Source organism: Phlebotomus papatasi, chromosome 3 (assembly GCF_024763615.1).
Source record: "Phlebotomus papatasi isolate M1 chromosome 3, Ppap_2.1, whole genome shotgun sequence".
NCBI lineage: Eukaryota > Metazoa > Arthropoda > Insecta > Diptera > Psychodidae > Phlebotomus > Phlebotomus papatasi.
Window position 1 is genome coordinate 34487155 of NC_077224.1, and position 16629 is coordinate 34503783.

At 31.7% G+C, this 16629-nt stretch overlaps 1 long non-coding RNA gene across 1 annotated transcript; it reads right to left on the bottom strand.

Annotated features, from left to right (window-relative positions):
• Positions 1–1981: 1981 nt before the first annotated feature.
• Positions 1982–3142, bottom strand: LOC129805398 (uncharacterized). The gene is made up of 2 exons (XR_008752091.1): positions 2661–3142; positions 1982–2083 (listed from the first exon to the last, which is right to left on the bottom strand). It is a non-coding gene; the product is annotated as an uncharacterized LOC129805398 (long non-coding RNA).
• Between the last annotated feature and the right edge of the window lie 13487 nt (positions 3143–16629).

Here is a 16629-nt window from a genome sequence, read left to right on the forward strand (position 1 = left end):
CTTAACCTTAGAAATTCAGGATTTACTTTAGAATGTTTTGAAAATCGATCAGAAAACATTGTGTATTGGGTATCAGCATAAAACAATTTACAAAAAATTGTACATAACTCCTGCACAGCTTAATATGATCTACTATTATGATAAATGTGCATTCAAAGTTTGATATTTGATTCATCCTTTGCAAAAAGATCAAATTTGCATTAATATGTATGATCATGATCCTTTTATTTTTAACAGTGTACCATGAACGGAGAACTTTTCTTAGAAAAAAAGATTTTTTTAGTTGCTCCTAGTGTATAGGAACAGGCCAAAACATAAAACGATTAAATTTACGAGTAAACCCACACAGCTATATCGTAAAATGGTTAACATTGTACATAAACTGGGACAAATCAAGTCAAAAAAAAATTTTATGTGAAAGCTGCAAAGATTCTGCACAAATCGTACAAGGTTCTGTGTAAATCCGCTTAGTTTAAGTACAAAACGATCAAGATTATTCATATAATCCACACAGCTAATGTGCTGCACACACCTACGACTAAAATACAGAGACATCTAAGCTTTGTACGAGTACTAAGTCAGTTCACGATATACTATAATCACGGCTTAATGTTTTCTGAGACTCACAAAATGCAAATATTTCTCCTGAAATGCGTGGAAACTATCATAATTCGCGAGATGACTTACATCTCACAAATAATTGTTTTTAACTATAATTACACGTGAACTAAAATATAAATTTACAAATAGTTAAATTTTCAATAAATATACATGTTAATACCTTACAATAAAAATATTTACTCTACATAAAAACTATCGAAAGTTATATTTTGTGAGTGGTAGCAAACGAGTTTGTAGTTTGTCAGGCAGGAACTGATTTGGCTATGTACGAACTTAATAGCCTCACCTTTCGTGAAAGGTATGTAAAGTAAATTAAGCACAAAAAGGATAAGATTATGTAAAGGATCCGTTGGGATTCAGCTATGTCAGATAGTTCTATGCTTAAAACGGTACGTATAATATAAATAATCTGAATATTGTCATGCTTAAACTATGCTGGCCTTATGAATGTTCTCAACCTTTTTATGGTTAAGTTGTGGCGCGTTTTTACAAACAATTTAGATAATTTCAAGCTTAAGCGGTAGCAGTTTTACAATTAAATAGGGCTGGTTTGATCTAAACGAGTGCGTAGTTTAGATATAATTTTAGCCGTTTATGCTGATACCCAATCTACAATGTTTCCTGGTTGATTTTGGGAACATTCTAAAAAAAATCTTAGATTTTCTAAAATTTATTATTGTACTGTGTTTCTAAAAAAAATACCAGAAGCTTTCTAGAATTGATCCCACAAATAACTTCTCTTTATAACTTAAATCATATCGAGTCCAAACACAAGTAAATTTTAAAACTTCAGTAGTGTCTTAAAAGTAAATGGAACTCATTTGCACAAAAAGTCTTGATGTTCGAAGAATTAAAATTCAATTTCGAATTTTCATACTAAATTTTCGAACAATGTTGGAAAACTTTATGAAATATCATACTAAAAAGCTGGCACAAAAGTTACTGAGTGATTATAGAATGATTAACTAATGGAACAAAAACAGTAAGCATCGCTGTTTTGTTTTTTTTTGCCTCACTAACAATATGAAGTCCGTCACATTTTGACACTTGAGCACTTTGAAATTCGAAGAGGATGTAAATTCAGACACCTTGCGAAAGTATTAAGAAGTAAGAAAGCCTCTTATCTGGATCTTCAAATAGGTTTTTGAATTTTTCAAGCTCTACTGGGGGATATTAAGATTTAGAATCGATTTGTGGTTTTAGAACTAATAATTCCTAAAAATAAGTACAAAAAAATAAATCTGCTCTTACCTGCAATAACATTCATTTTAGAAATCATTTTCTCAATTGAAATTTTTCTTTCTGTGTTGTACTTCAATTTCACCTGATGACATATTTTTTAAATAATAAAAAAAAAACATAAGTTGAAAAATTTATTTAAATAAATAAAATTTCAAGAACATAATTTTTTATTCGTTGTTTTTTTGTACTGCAATTCGTTGTCACTTCTGGTTCCGCTTTCCTGCAAAAAAAAACAGCAATTTTTAAATATATCGATATATTTTCTTTTTATAACATAATGACAAAGAAAAGCCAGAAAATTCCTTTATTTATTATTGTGTAATTGGAAAAAACTAGAGAATGTGTACATATTATAGCGATACAGAAGAAAACGTGAAATAAAGATTAAGAAGAAGTCTAGAGAATTAATTTATGTCAATATTATTGTGAAAATATTAATGAATTATATTTTATATTTTTTAAATTTTTATTTGAGATTTTTTCTGGTTGGTAAACCCTCAAACTTTGCTCATGTGTTTTTCGCAAACTACTAAATAATTGAAACCGTTTTTATATTGCCATTGTCCAAAACTGCAGTATTATTTTTCTGATTGAGAAACCCCCTAACGCTTAGATGTCTCAAAATTTCAGGCGAAATAATGTGTACACTATTTCTCTTGATAATTCTTTAGCACTTCCACAATTTTTATACGAAAGACCTTCAACATTTTTTGTACACCACATCCAACAAATTATTAGCCCCTTGGATCTATTTTTTCTGGCTTTCCATTTTTAAAATAATGATTGTAATATCTTACTTGTTTATCACAATTGATATTTTCCCAGGATCCTGCAGTCCAGGTATTTGAAGAAAATGTCCTGATGGGATGCCAAAGCCACAGAAGATCCCTTGCCATCTGATCTCTCAAGATCCTCCGGATACATCCTCGTTCCAGCACATCTTTAGCGCAGTGTGGCAGGGTTCTTGGAGAAGATGAGATGCCTTAAAACTGCAGAAGTTTCCTCACAAGATTTCTCGGATTCTGGAGATCCTTGACTCCTCACATCCCTCCCACCAGAGACATCATCTCTGGTGTAGAGTGGCAGAGTATTTCTTCAATTTGCTGCTGCTGTTTCTCCAAGTGAGGGTTGAAAATCCTTCCGTGTCACACCAAACACGCCCTCAACACTGATATCACGGGAGAGAGCACATCTCAAATACTTTGTGGCTCGTATTTTCCACATTTCTTCATAAATTTTCACTCGCAAACAACAAACAAATGTTTGACACGCCGCACAGCTGATTTGACAACTGATTCTTTCGCGCGCGCTGGATTTAAACGCGAATGGGAACAGTTGGGAATTAAATTAGGAACTACGAAATAAAATTTCTTATGCAATCTTTCATCATGTGAATCCAGCTTAAGTCTTTTAAAAGTGCACTAAAAGACTTGTCTAATACTTGGTTCTATAAGGCAGCTATTTTGTTTCTTGGGTATATTTCTTCAGATTCTAAATCTCTATGACTAGATATTCGTGTTAAGACATTAATTGGTATTCAATTGTTTAGATGAGTATTAAATATATTAAGGAACTATTAGAATATTGTATATGTTAACAATTTCCTAAATCAAAATTTGTCATATAATAATATGGGTGTGATCCTGAAAAGGGATAACCCAAATTACTGGGTGGCGTTATCAAATGTTTGTTTAGTAAGTTAATATGATGGATAAGATTTGTGACACATGTTATGAAGTATGCGATTATTATACAAATCTTCCGCTATCATAGTTGTAATCTTTTCTTCTCGGAAAGGTCGGAAACATTTCTCAAAGTGTCCGCAAAACTTAATTGGTCTCTTGAGAGTGTCCAAATACTTTGGAGAATCAATCAATCTTCCTTCACTGCCAAAAAGTATCAACACGAAAAAACATTATCCTTCCCCATCATGAGACATTCCAACAGACCATGATGACAGGCCTAAGAGGAAAAACCCGTTGAAGTGTCCTACTTTTTCTATTTCCTACTCGATATACCACTTTCTCAAGAGGCACGTGCTAAATTTCACGCAATGACTTCCATCATCTTTTAAAACACAATTTATCTGTTCCCCAGCATAAAGGTGTGAAGAGAATATGAACTACAAATTGTCTTCACATATTTTATGGTTTTCACATTTTCTAGTTTCAAACCCACATACACGCAGTATATGGAGAAATTTATAGCTAAATGCTAAAACACTTTTCTACCCTTGGAGAATTTTGGGGCTTTCGGTTTAGTTTTTGGGGGTTGAGAGTTACAAAAGCCATTTTACTTTTTTAACACAATTCACAGAAAGGGAATGGATTAAATCATAAAGCGTGCAGCAAATGGGAATCTGAACATTTTTGAAGCAAAGAGAATAACGAGTAAAATTTATTTCTGGAAATTTATTTCAGGCTTATGTCCTAAAATTAAATTGTTTAGGGAGGGGTAGTATCAAGATGTTTACATTCTCACTTCACTTCCCTATAAGGTGAATCACTAAAATCAGCGACGTCACAGTGAGACTATCTACGTCATCAAAATGGCTACTCGGGTTTGGCGGGATCCGAAATTTCGGATGGCGCCAAATAAAAATTCAGAGTAAGGTTGCTATAGCTTATGCGTGGTGTGATTCTCCCTTCATTTTTGATTTGTATACAAACTGGGTACAAATTTATGGATAAAAAATAAAAGATATTCGTATCACACATACTCTAGTCTAAAATTAAACACATTTAATGATTTTAAGTTTCGCGAGAAAAAAAATTTGAAGAAAGTCAAGGGGGTCGTTAGGAAAATAGGATTTCGAGATTTGGGTGAACGCGTACGAAGACGAGGGAAAAATTACCTTGAACTTTAAAAGAGTCGAAAGTCGAAGTTAAATAAAAGAAGATAATTTAAAGATATGAACGACTTTATTTCTTTCTTCTTCACATTTATTGTACATATCAGTTGTCTCTACATACACTTGCACTTGCAGACATCTCGATATTTTTGTTAATCATCTTCCTGTTGGTCTGCAGTAGTTTGATCAGCAAAAATCAAAAGTGGTCAGTAGAAAATAAAAAGTGGTCAGCAAAAAATTAAGCCATCAGTGAAAAATAAAATATGGTCACTAAAAAGATTAAAATTGAGCAATAAAAAAAATAAGATTTGATCAGTAGAAAATCAAAAGTGATCAGTAGAAAACAAAGTGGTCAGTGGAAAATAAAAAGTAGTCAGTAAAAAGTTAAAAATTAGCAGTTAATATAAAATGTGCTTAGTAAAAAATAAAAAGTGGCGAGTAAAAAACTAAAAATAATCAATAAAAAAGAAAAATTGATCAGTAGAAAATAAAATGTTATCAATAGAAAATAAAAAGTGGTCAGTAAAAAATTAAAAATGCTCAGTAAAAAATTAAAAATGAGCAGTAAAAAATAAAATTTGATCAGTAGAAAATAAAAAGTGATGAGTGAAAAATAAAAAAGTTGAAAATTTCCCTTCAGGGCAAAGGGAAATTTTCTGTGTTTTGGAAAATTTTTGTTTCGTCCTTTGGGGCAAAGGGAAATTTTCTGTATTTTGGGAAATTTTTAGTTTCGTCTTTTGGGACAAGGGTGTTTTGGGAAGTTAACAGTATCGGCTGTCGAGATAAAGGGAAATTTTCTGTTTTTTAGGAGGTTTTTAGTTTCGTCCTTTGGGGCAAAGGGAAATTTTCTGTATTTTGGGAAGTAATCAGTATCGTCTGTCGGGGCAAAGGGAAATTTTCTGTTTTGCGAAATTTTTAATTTCGTCATTTTGGCCAAAGGAAAATTTTCTGTGTTTTGGGAAATTTTTAGTTTCATCCTTTGGGACAAAACGAAATTTTCTTGTTTTTGGGAGGTTTTTAGTTTCGTCCTTTGGGGCAAATGAAAATTTTTTGACAAAAGGGAAATTTTTGGAAAGTTATAAAATATGCTTGTGCACAGACGAAATGTTACAGACAAAATTTATGAAAATTGTAAAAAATGTATGAAAGACAAGATTTCCAAAGACAAAGTTTTCAAGAAACAAAAGTTACCAAAGACAAAGATTCCAAAGAAAAAACTGGGAAAAACAAGTGTAAAAAAAATGGAAGAAAAAGAAGATTTCCGATCTCGAAGGAAATGCACCTCTATAAGCTGATTTAGGATTATCACTGGCTTTTTATTCTTTGCTGACCAATTTATATTTTTACTGACCGATTTTATTTTTTTACTGACCAATTTTAATTTCTTACTGATCACTCACTCTTAAATTTTTACTGGCCACTTTTAATTATTTACTGACCACATTTAATGTTTTATTGACCACTTTTAATTTTCTACTGACCACATTCAATTTTTTACTGTTCACTTTTAATATTTTACTGACCAATTTTTATCTTTTACTGCTCATTTTTAATTTTTTACTGATCAATTTGTATTTTTTACTGATCACTTTTAGATTCTTTCTGTTCACTTTTAATTTTTTACTGACCGATTTTTATTTTTTACTGACCACTTTTAATTTTTCACTGACCTCTTTTAATTGTTTGCTGATTAATTTTTATTTTTTACTGCTCCTTTTTATTTTTTTTCTGACCACTTTTTAATATTTCACTGATCAATACGAATATTTCTACTGATCATATTTAATTTTTTGCTGACCACTTTTAATTTTTTACTGCTCATTTTTAATTTTTTTCTGCTGCTCATTTTTAATTTTTTACTAACCATATCTTCTTTTTACTGACCATTTTTAATTTTTTTGCTGATAATTTTTTTTATTTTTTACTGATCAACTCGAATTATTTGCTGGTTATATATTTGCTGATCAAATTTGGAAATCCAACCCGTGGGAGCTCTACTTCTATGATTCTTATTATTAAAAAATAGCACGTTCCTACTAACATGTCGCAAATGTGCAATGTCTGCTGTACTGATGAATTCCAAACACTCAATGGCAGCACTTCCTTTGACCTAGGTCTGAAGCATGTAGAAGGCATCGAAGATCGATGTCTGTGTCCTCCTGTAGTATTTGCGTAATGCAACAATACCAAAATCTTCACACTGAACAAACAGTAGGAATCCCCTCAATTTTATCATTTTACACACTGATCCGTCATACAGGGAAGTCTTTTCTGTTGCAGCATTCGAAGCAAATCCTCTAATTACCTGTAAATTTCTTCCGAAGTGTCTCAAAACAATCCTGGGTGCAATCATTTTGTGACCAAACGACACACTTACAGCAAAAATAATCCAGCACTTTTACGATACAGAAAAGTATCAGAGTCGCACTGTAGTATAAGTTGCTTAAAAAATGTTGTTTTTGTTGAGAATTGTGTTTAATGAAGGTAATTTTATGAAATCAGAAATATTCCGTACTATTAACAAAGACAATTGATCAAATCGGTCGATTACAATAGCTGTGAAAATAAGAGAATCACAGTAATCATTCGGAATTGTCAAATGATGTTTTTTCATTCTTCTTCTTATTCTTCGGAATGTGTTTCGGAAGAAATTTGACCCATAACCTAAAAAATGCATTTAGTGATTCACCTTATAGGGAGGTGAAATGTGAATGTAAACACCTTGGGGTAGTATATATTTTTTGTAAATATATAAAACACATATTTTTTGAAAGCTGTTAACATTACTTGAGCTTGTGAAAATTAGGATTCTTTTACTGTAAATTCGGTTGAAGTGCCATATTATTAGCTTTTGAGAAGGCTTCCAGGCTTCGCACAAACTTTATTTTCAAGCACTTCATATTTTTATCATAACTATTCTTTTAATGAGTCTGACCAATATGGCAATATATTAGGTGAGATTCTTAACAATCTCACCTACTATAATCCTAACAAAATTTCATGTCGTCCGATCGACCTCAAATTTGGCCAAAATGTGTTTCGCCACTTCCTGATTCCGAATATATATGTGGCTAAGTTACGTTCCCGGCCGGCCGGCCGGCCGGCCGCTCTTTGGAGCTTAATAGCTCCTAAACTAAAAAAGATATCGACTTGCGGTTTTCGGCAAAGGTTATATATCGGGTGAAAATTGCAACTTGGTGCATAGACCCCCCACCCCCCACCCCTCCTTCCGCCATTTTGAAGACCCCCCTTTTTTTGTTTTCTCAATAGCTCCGCCCCTATGGCATTCAGCGGACTCAAATTTTAGTATGTTATAGCTGGGCCTTAGAGCTTTCCATCAATACCAAACTTAAGGTCCCCCGACCCCCCTGACCCGAGCTATAAGGGTCCAAAAAAATTTCTTAAAATGGCCATAACTCCGGTTCTAATTGTCAGAATTTAAAAAATGAAGGCTTTTTGGAAAGCTCTCGTGAAATGCCATTTCTCCTTCTAACATCGCAAGTTCATAAAACCACCGCTAGGGGCGCTTTTTTTAAAAAGAAAATTTTTAAATCTTAAAAGTTAAATAACTCAAAAATTCCATTGTGCATCGGGCTGAAAATTTAGTATGTTGTAGCCGTTGATTATACCTATCAAACAAAAAAAACCTTAAGTCGATCCATAACCCCTGACCCGAGCTATAAGGGGTCAAAGTTCGAACATTGACCGGCCTCTATCTCCGGTTCTAATTAACATAGCGACCTAAATTTTACCTTTTTGGTTTCGTATCGATGAGCACTTTCAGATGGAAGTTCAAAAAGTCACCACAGGTGGCGCTGTGATAGCGTCAAAATTCATCGAAATTCAAAGTCACTTTTCTCAAAAACGGCATTGTGCAAGTTAATGAAATTTTAGTATGTTGTAGTCCAGTCTAGGACGTTTCCAAAATGGTGCGTATGCGCGCTGTGGTTAAAACAGAACCGGAGATATGAGGGGTCAAAGTTCACGAAATTCAAAAAATCATATCTCCGGTTCTATGTGACCGATTTTGATGAATGAGGGCTTAAACGAAAGATCTCACCAAATGCTACAACTTTCTAGAATATTTGAACGTCGTGGGATCAACACCAGGGGCGCCACAGTCGAAAAACCAATTTCAATATCACATAACCTCAATTATCTCGACTGTCGCTGAACCGATTTTGATGATTACTTCAACATAATTGTAGAGCACATTTGTCTCTACATTTCGTCCATACATCATTTTCCGCTCAGACTACGCTATCACTCCGATTTTGCCGTTTAAGTGTGAAAAAATTTATTTTTCCAATAATAACGCTTTGAAATCACTCAGATGCCAATTTGACTGCCTCTACTCCACCAAGACACTTAAAATAGGGGTTTAAATGGAAAGTCCCGCAAAATACAACAATTCTTTGATTTAGTTGAAGTTCAACAAATGAACACTTGGGGCACTCTGGATGAAAAAACAAGTTAAGAAACAAAAAACCTCGCTTATCTTGGCTTCTGAGTAATCGATGAGATCATGTTCTATAGGAAAATTATAGAGTACATTCTGGTCTACATTTCACCCATATATCACTTTTGTGCCAGTTCATCCAAATCCTTGATATTTTGGTTTAAATACAAAATTTGTATAATTTCACGAATTTGATTCAAGATAACTGAATGGCGACTCACAATTTCAGCTCTAAATCGAATTTGCATGCACTCCGAGTTAGCTCACGTTAAGAATCTCACCTACATAAGCCGGTTAGGATTATCTGTCCCTTTTATTAGATAGTTTTAAGTCACAATGGGAATAAGGGTGGAAAGCGTCCGGGGCTTTGCGAGTTGTTCGAACTCCCGAGAAGAATGTCTCCGGTGATTGCCAGTAAAAATGTTAGTCACTCTAAAATGAAAACACTTTTTTGGTTTTGCCCAGATCTTCCGATCGTAATGGGGATCTTCTTCAGTGGCTGGAATGGCATTAATTTTTTTATTTGCCACTGAAGCCACTGAAGAAGATCCTCATCAGGATCGAAAGCTCTGGGCAAACCCAAAAAAGTGTTTTCATCTTAGGGTGACTAACATTTTCACTGTCAATCACCGGAGACATCCGTCTAAAGTCAATTGCGCCAGTTCATCGTTTAGAAAATTCCCGAGAAGAAGCTCGGCCTTATATTCTTTTATGCATTTTTTTTAGGATAATCTAAGATTAATATCGATTTAAATTTGTCTATAAATCATCATAAAACCAACTATAATTTAAAAATTCTTTAAAAAGAAGGTACTTAAAAAATCATTAACATTTTAATTAATTTATTTGACCAAACCTAGTTAAAATTGAGCTATTTGATTTTGAATAATTCAAGATGACGATTTTTCCGATAATAGGTGTCGTCATCGAAATATTCAACTGGACTACCTCTAAAACTTATCCGAAAACGATCAAAATCGCCATGGTCAATTTTGAGACAAATTACAAAAAATCTCATTTTTGACGTATTTTAGGGGAAGGAAACGCAAGAAGGGGAGAGGGAAGAAAGAGATTAATTAGGAGCCTTTGTCATTTTAAGAAGGTCATCAAAAACCGAAAGTCGATTTCTCTGACCATTGCAATTTTATAAGGATCAGAAGACTGAAAAATGCGAAAAATGTATTCTTAAGATAGAGCTATTACCGTTACTGTACCGATTCATTACTGATTGTGACCGATGCAGTCGGGTTTAGAATTATAAGATCTTTCAAAAAAATCCAAATTTAAATCCATTAAAAAATAGGCCCTCCAGGGTAGTTGAATGATCCAAGATGGCGATTTTCCGGTGATAGGTGTCGAATGACGAAGTTTTCTGATAGAGTACCCCAAATGACCGAAAACGAACTATATCACTTGGCCCAATTTTGAGATAAGTCGAAAACACGTGTTTTTGAAGGGGATGGAAGGAGTGGGGCTGATTTGATTTGCTAGAGAATGTTGGCTTGTGCATTGAAAAAAAAAACGTTGATGCGATTAACTTTTTTTTCTCACAACTTTAACATTTTTAGGTGTAAAAATATATCAACATTTTTTAATGTTAATTTTACACCTTTTTTAGGGGAAAATTAACATGAAAAACGGTTAATTTAACCCCTAATACACCTAAAAAGGGTAATATTTACACCGATTTCGTATCAATACTGCAATGTAAAATAGACATTTCCAGAATGTTATTTTAACTTTTCGGTTTTCTCTCAGTGTGGTGATGTCATCGAAGACCGGAAGTAAGTATTTCGTACCGTTTGGAGGCCAAGGTGGTGAGAAATTGAAAAAAAAATTGGATTGTGGAAACTTGGAAACTGATCTCTAGTGGAGTTCGAGAACTTAAAATTGCAAAGAATGTTATCTGGCTCGAAAGACCAAAAAGTGTGTTTAAAGTTTAAATGCACAAATCAACATAAGAAATATTGGTAGAGAATTAGGAATATTTTATTGCTGAACTTGTCTCCTTTTGTGTCAGTTGAGCCAGAAGATTCCAAGAACCAAAAGTTCTCACCAAATGGACCACGAGAGACTCCTTATTATGCAATTTCTTTACTCTAATTTTCTTAACACTAAATCTATCAAGACGGCCCGGTAAAATTGACTGATTTAAAAACTTTTTAATCTTTAACGCATATTTAAACGTTACAATGTCGCTATCAAAATTTATGAATTTCTTAAAATATGCATGGAATATATTTTTCAGTACTTAAATTTTAATTTCTTCCTCTTTTCCAAGAAAAATTTGTTGAGCACTCTACCGCGGTATGTGATGTGACCGAGCGCGCTAGGAAAAATGACTAAAAAAGGTCGGTAGGTTTAGTGTTAATAGCACGTTGAAGATTAACACTAAAATCAATTCTCACAATGTTTTGTTTTGACTTATAAATTCCATTTTTGTATTTGATCGCTTTTGAAAAAGCCAGGGGGGTGACAGCTCTGAAAAATGCGACCGGCTTTAGTGTAATTTTTTCCCTGTTTTTGTATACATTTCACGAGATATCTTCAAAAATACGTAGATTGCCAATTTAGGGTTTTCGGTTGCCTCTTCGTTATTAAATTGGCTTTTATTTCGTATTAGTATTTTTTGCTAATTAATTCTACAATAACAGAAAAAACAGTTAATAAACTCAAAAGTTTTGTCGGCTCGCTAGAAATATATGTGCAACATAGGAAATGTCATGCCCCTGGAAAAAGCTATAGCTTTGTACGCGCATAATAGAATATTTCTAAAACCAGTAAAAAATAATTTAATGATCGATTGAATGCACTTTAACGTTATCGTTATTAGATTTAGGAATGTATCAAATATCTACCTTCAGGAAATGAGCTCAATCGTAGATTTCTTACTGAACGACATAACCATAATAGCTGCGCTGTGATTATGAAAATCGTACTAAAGTACTTTAATATTTAGGTGAAATTCCGCATTTTTCAAATACCTCATGCCAAAATTAAACTACCCAAGCATAATAGTTTTGTGTTTTGTATAATTTTATCCTATTTTATCTCATTTTTATTCTTTCAACAAAACAACGATATAACACAGCTCCAGTTTCACGCAATACCCCACATTCCTTTATTCACATACAAAAGAATTCAGTATCAAAAAGACTTTATAGTTATAAAAAGACGTTGTATATAGCAATGAGAAATTTGAAATAATTTTTAAATTGACCTAGAAAGCATTAAATAGACTTTTTGTATAATTTTTACCAAATTTATATGCGCATTAAACTGAAAGTAACTGACAAAATTTATGTTTTATTGACAAGGTGCTACATTCGTGTCAATTGATTGTCAATGTCATATTTATATTGAAGTGTGATTTTTCATTCAAATTGAAAAATTCTTTTTAAATTCCATTGGAAATATTTTTGATAGGTTTTTTGACATGGGTTTAAAGAATATCCTACTGACGTTTATACTTGTAAAACTTTGAATATTTTACTTTGTTTGTGATTATTGAGAGAAGTGAGCATGTACAGGTATATTAGACATCTTTCAGTGGGTAAATTCAGATTATTCTGCTACAATGTTCAGATTTTATTATATTTAAAAAACTTCTTCACATTTTGTTGTATAGTTAATTAATAGTCTCGTGTCCAAATTTCCGTTCAGTCTTTTATTACAAAGAAACGATGAACAATTGACCCACTTTCAGTATCATTTATTACAGAGGCTTCCTCTTTCTTTGGGGATGGATGAGGAATACCCTAAAGCCCAACCCCTTTTCTGCCATTACAGAGCAAAAGTCTCTCAAGTACAACCAGTTAATACGAAAATTGAATGTCTTTCGACAATTATCGTGGGCAAAGGAAAATGAGAAAAATCATCAGTCTGCATAGTGGCAATCAATAAAGAACTTTGTCGTATTAAGGACATTTCCGGTTCGGATAGCCCATAGAGAAGTTGTTTACGTGGCTCTTGAGATTTCACATCCTGACAGAATTATAGCATTCCTTTTCTATTTTATTTATCTCAAGAGACAAATTTACCGTGAATCCGAATAGCGACTGTACATTTTAAGAACACTTTACAAGAATGTTAAATATAACTTTGATTCAATTTTCATCTTTGTGACAATTTTAAATGAAAAATGAAGAAAATTAAGTGCTGCATTTCACTGCAAATCCTTAATGAAATCACACAAAAACTCATTAAAACACAATTTCTCATTAAAATTTTAATATTACATAAACTGCATCGCTTATTGCATCAACCCAATTAATTACAATTTGTCGACAGAATCAATTTAATTTTGTTTTGTAAAAGTATCCTAATTTATTTGAACAATTTTCACCCTATGAACTAAGCGGTTTCATGGTGTTTCCATTTAAAATTATCATTGACTGATTAAAGTGAAATTTGAAATAATAATTTTCAACTATAAACCTTCCGCATGCTATAAGTTGTTGATACCAATAGTTAATCCAAAACTTCAAACAAATTTTACAATGACATTCTATAAACTTTCACAGACATTCCATGTGCTACAACTTTAATTTGTGGCACAATATTTCCTGGTATCTCTGTCTACATACATGTCATATTATTTATTAAAACGTAAGGAAGAAATTTCCACCCAATTAATTCCAAATATGTAGTTAAAGCAAACAAATGGGATAAACACTTTCAGTGTAACATTTAAATCTCCATTACTTTCGCATAAAATGATACTTTTTAATTAAATAATTCTAGATTATAATATTTGAATAGTAAATTATCCGTGATTTTATGTTGCATTAACGTAGTTATTGCACAAAACATTGATAATAATTCAGTGTTTTAGAATTTCGATTTATCTAATATTAGTATATTTTCTCCCATTTTATTTAAATTGATGCATTAAGTTTTTTTTGTAGTCTAGAATGATCGAAGAATCTAGAAAAACACTGAGTTTTTCCTTGAATTTTTATTGTTTCTTTTCTATTTACTTTGAGTACACAGTAAAAAAATGTGTAAAATTTTACTACTATAATAGTGCAAAATCGACCATTTTAGTTGTTTAATTTATAAATGTTTAAAAAATGCACAATAATTTGGTAATTTATTGTCACGTGATTGAAAATTACCACTATTATAGTTGAACATTTTTCAACAACGTTGTTTAATTTTAAAATGTGTAAAATTTTAACACTATAATAGTGTGAAATCGGATAAATTAATTATTTAATTAGGATCTATGTAAAATTTCTCACTATTATAGTCATAAAAGATTTTCAACAATATTTTGTAATTTAAAACTGTTGAAAATTCTAAAAAATTACCACTATTATAGTATGATTATAGTTTTTCACATTACTATAGTGTGAAAAAATACACAACTTTATGGTATTTTTTGTCACATGATCAAAAATTAACACTATTATAGTTTGATTATAATATTTCACATTATTATTGTGTGAAGCCTTGTGTATTTCAACCAAAGTTGTTGAATTTTTAAACAAAAGTTGTGTAAAAATTGTTGAATTTCCATTTAAGACATATACTTCAGTCGAGGTGCTTTTCATTGGGCAAAAGTTATATAGAACATCAAATATTTATATGCATAATAAGTATATCGCGAAGATCTGAGCATCAGATGTAATTATCTCGCATTAGGGAGGATCCCAAGTACAGGAAAAAACATTACAAATATCCAAAAAGGCAAAAAAAACTGAAATAAACGAAATGAAATGAAAATTCAACAATTTTTGAGTTTACACACAAAAATTCAACAATTTTTAAATTCAACAACTCCAAATTCAACAACTTGAAATTCAACAACTTTAAATTAAACAATTTTAAATTAAACATTTTTTACAAATTTAACACTATAATAGTGGTGTGAAAGATTACACACTATAATAGTATTAATTTTTTTACTGTGTACTACGTGCTTACGTGTGTCATGGAAATTCTTCTAAAAAACAAATTTCTTTTAAAACTATTTTGGGGGATGTTTTGAGAGATTTATGATTCGGTTTAAATCGATTGAGAACCCGTAAACGGCAAATGATGCTAAAGTACTTTTGCAGTATAGCATCTAAGTCACGAGTTCGAGCATTTCGCAAAGCCTGGGACGCTTTGCAACCCATGTATATTTACAGACCATTCATTTCCCGATCAAATGATCTTTTTCGTCGATGTTAAATAATCTACTGGATGTGTCCTCCTAATCGCTTTAATTCCAATAGACAATATTTAAATAAGCTTATGCATATTTAATAAATATGCGATTTTTTATTAAAATGCAAATAATTTGGTGGAGTGTAGTGTGTATATTTATAATCCCTTAATTTTTTTTTACATATTCATGTTGAGTACTTTAAATTCATTGAATTTTTGCAGATATGGGTTTCAAACTCAAAACACTTTTTTTCTTGTTTTTCGCCAAATAACATATATTTAGTATTAAAAGATTTAAAAAAAAAAACGCAGAATGCACATTGTAAAATAAATTCAATTAAGACCAACAATGTGAATAAAATTTTTAGTTGAATGGCTAATTACCTATTTATCATTTTAAAAAAGCTCTCCATGTCCATGCAATATCAAAAGTAAAAGCTTTTGAAGGAGATGACATTCTGTATTAAGCACACGTGCACATAGAAACAATTAGAGCTTAAATAAAGCGTATTAAAGTATAAAGTACAATTTGTATGCATGTTAGCAGTATCTGATAGTCTGTAACTAATTTGCTGTTATATGTACTGTACCATGTTACAGATGTGAATCATGAGAGATTTTCCTGTTATCCATATCTGCAAGTTCACAGTGCAGTGCATTTTATATTTTAGTAATTGAATGCAGCATCTTTTCATAAGTATCTCCAACTTCGAATTGATTTACTATTTGAGTTGATGGTATCGGATAGAATGTAAATATAATTTGAATGTAATACATATTTATAGGAAAACCGAGATTGAATTTAAACATAACATCATCGTACTGAAAATAAGTTCTCATTTTAATTTATTTTACTGTTGATTGAATATGCATGTGCTCAATAAACACTATTAAAATTTGGAAAGTTGATGTGTGGTGTAATCCACTGATGCTGTTCAAAATTATACAAAATGTGGTGTTTTTAACTTGGTTTTAAAATTTTTTTCCTGTTATAGCAATTGATAGATTTAGATGGGATTACTTAACAATGGCTGCAGTAGATTGGTAAATAATTTGGTAAACGTAAAAGTGGTGGTGAAATATTCTTGACAAAAGCAAAATTATAAGATGTTATTAATCATTTTCACATTTTGCTCACCAAAATGAACTATTTATCTTACTAAAATTGATTTTTTTTACTTACCAAATAGGGGAGACTGGGGTAAAATTTGTCAAAACGAAAATTTCAATATTCACTATTTTCTAAAATAAAAGAGACTGAGGCTTGAAATTTTTATTATAGAAAGCCTTCATGAACCTTCTT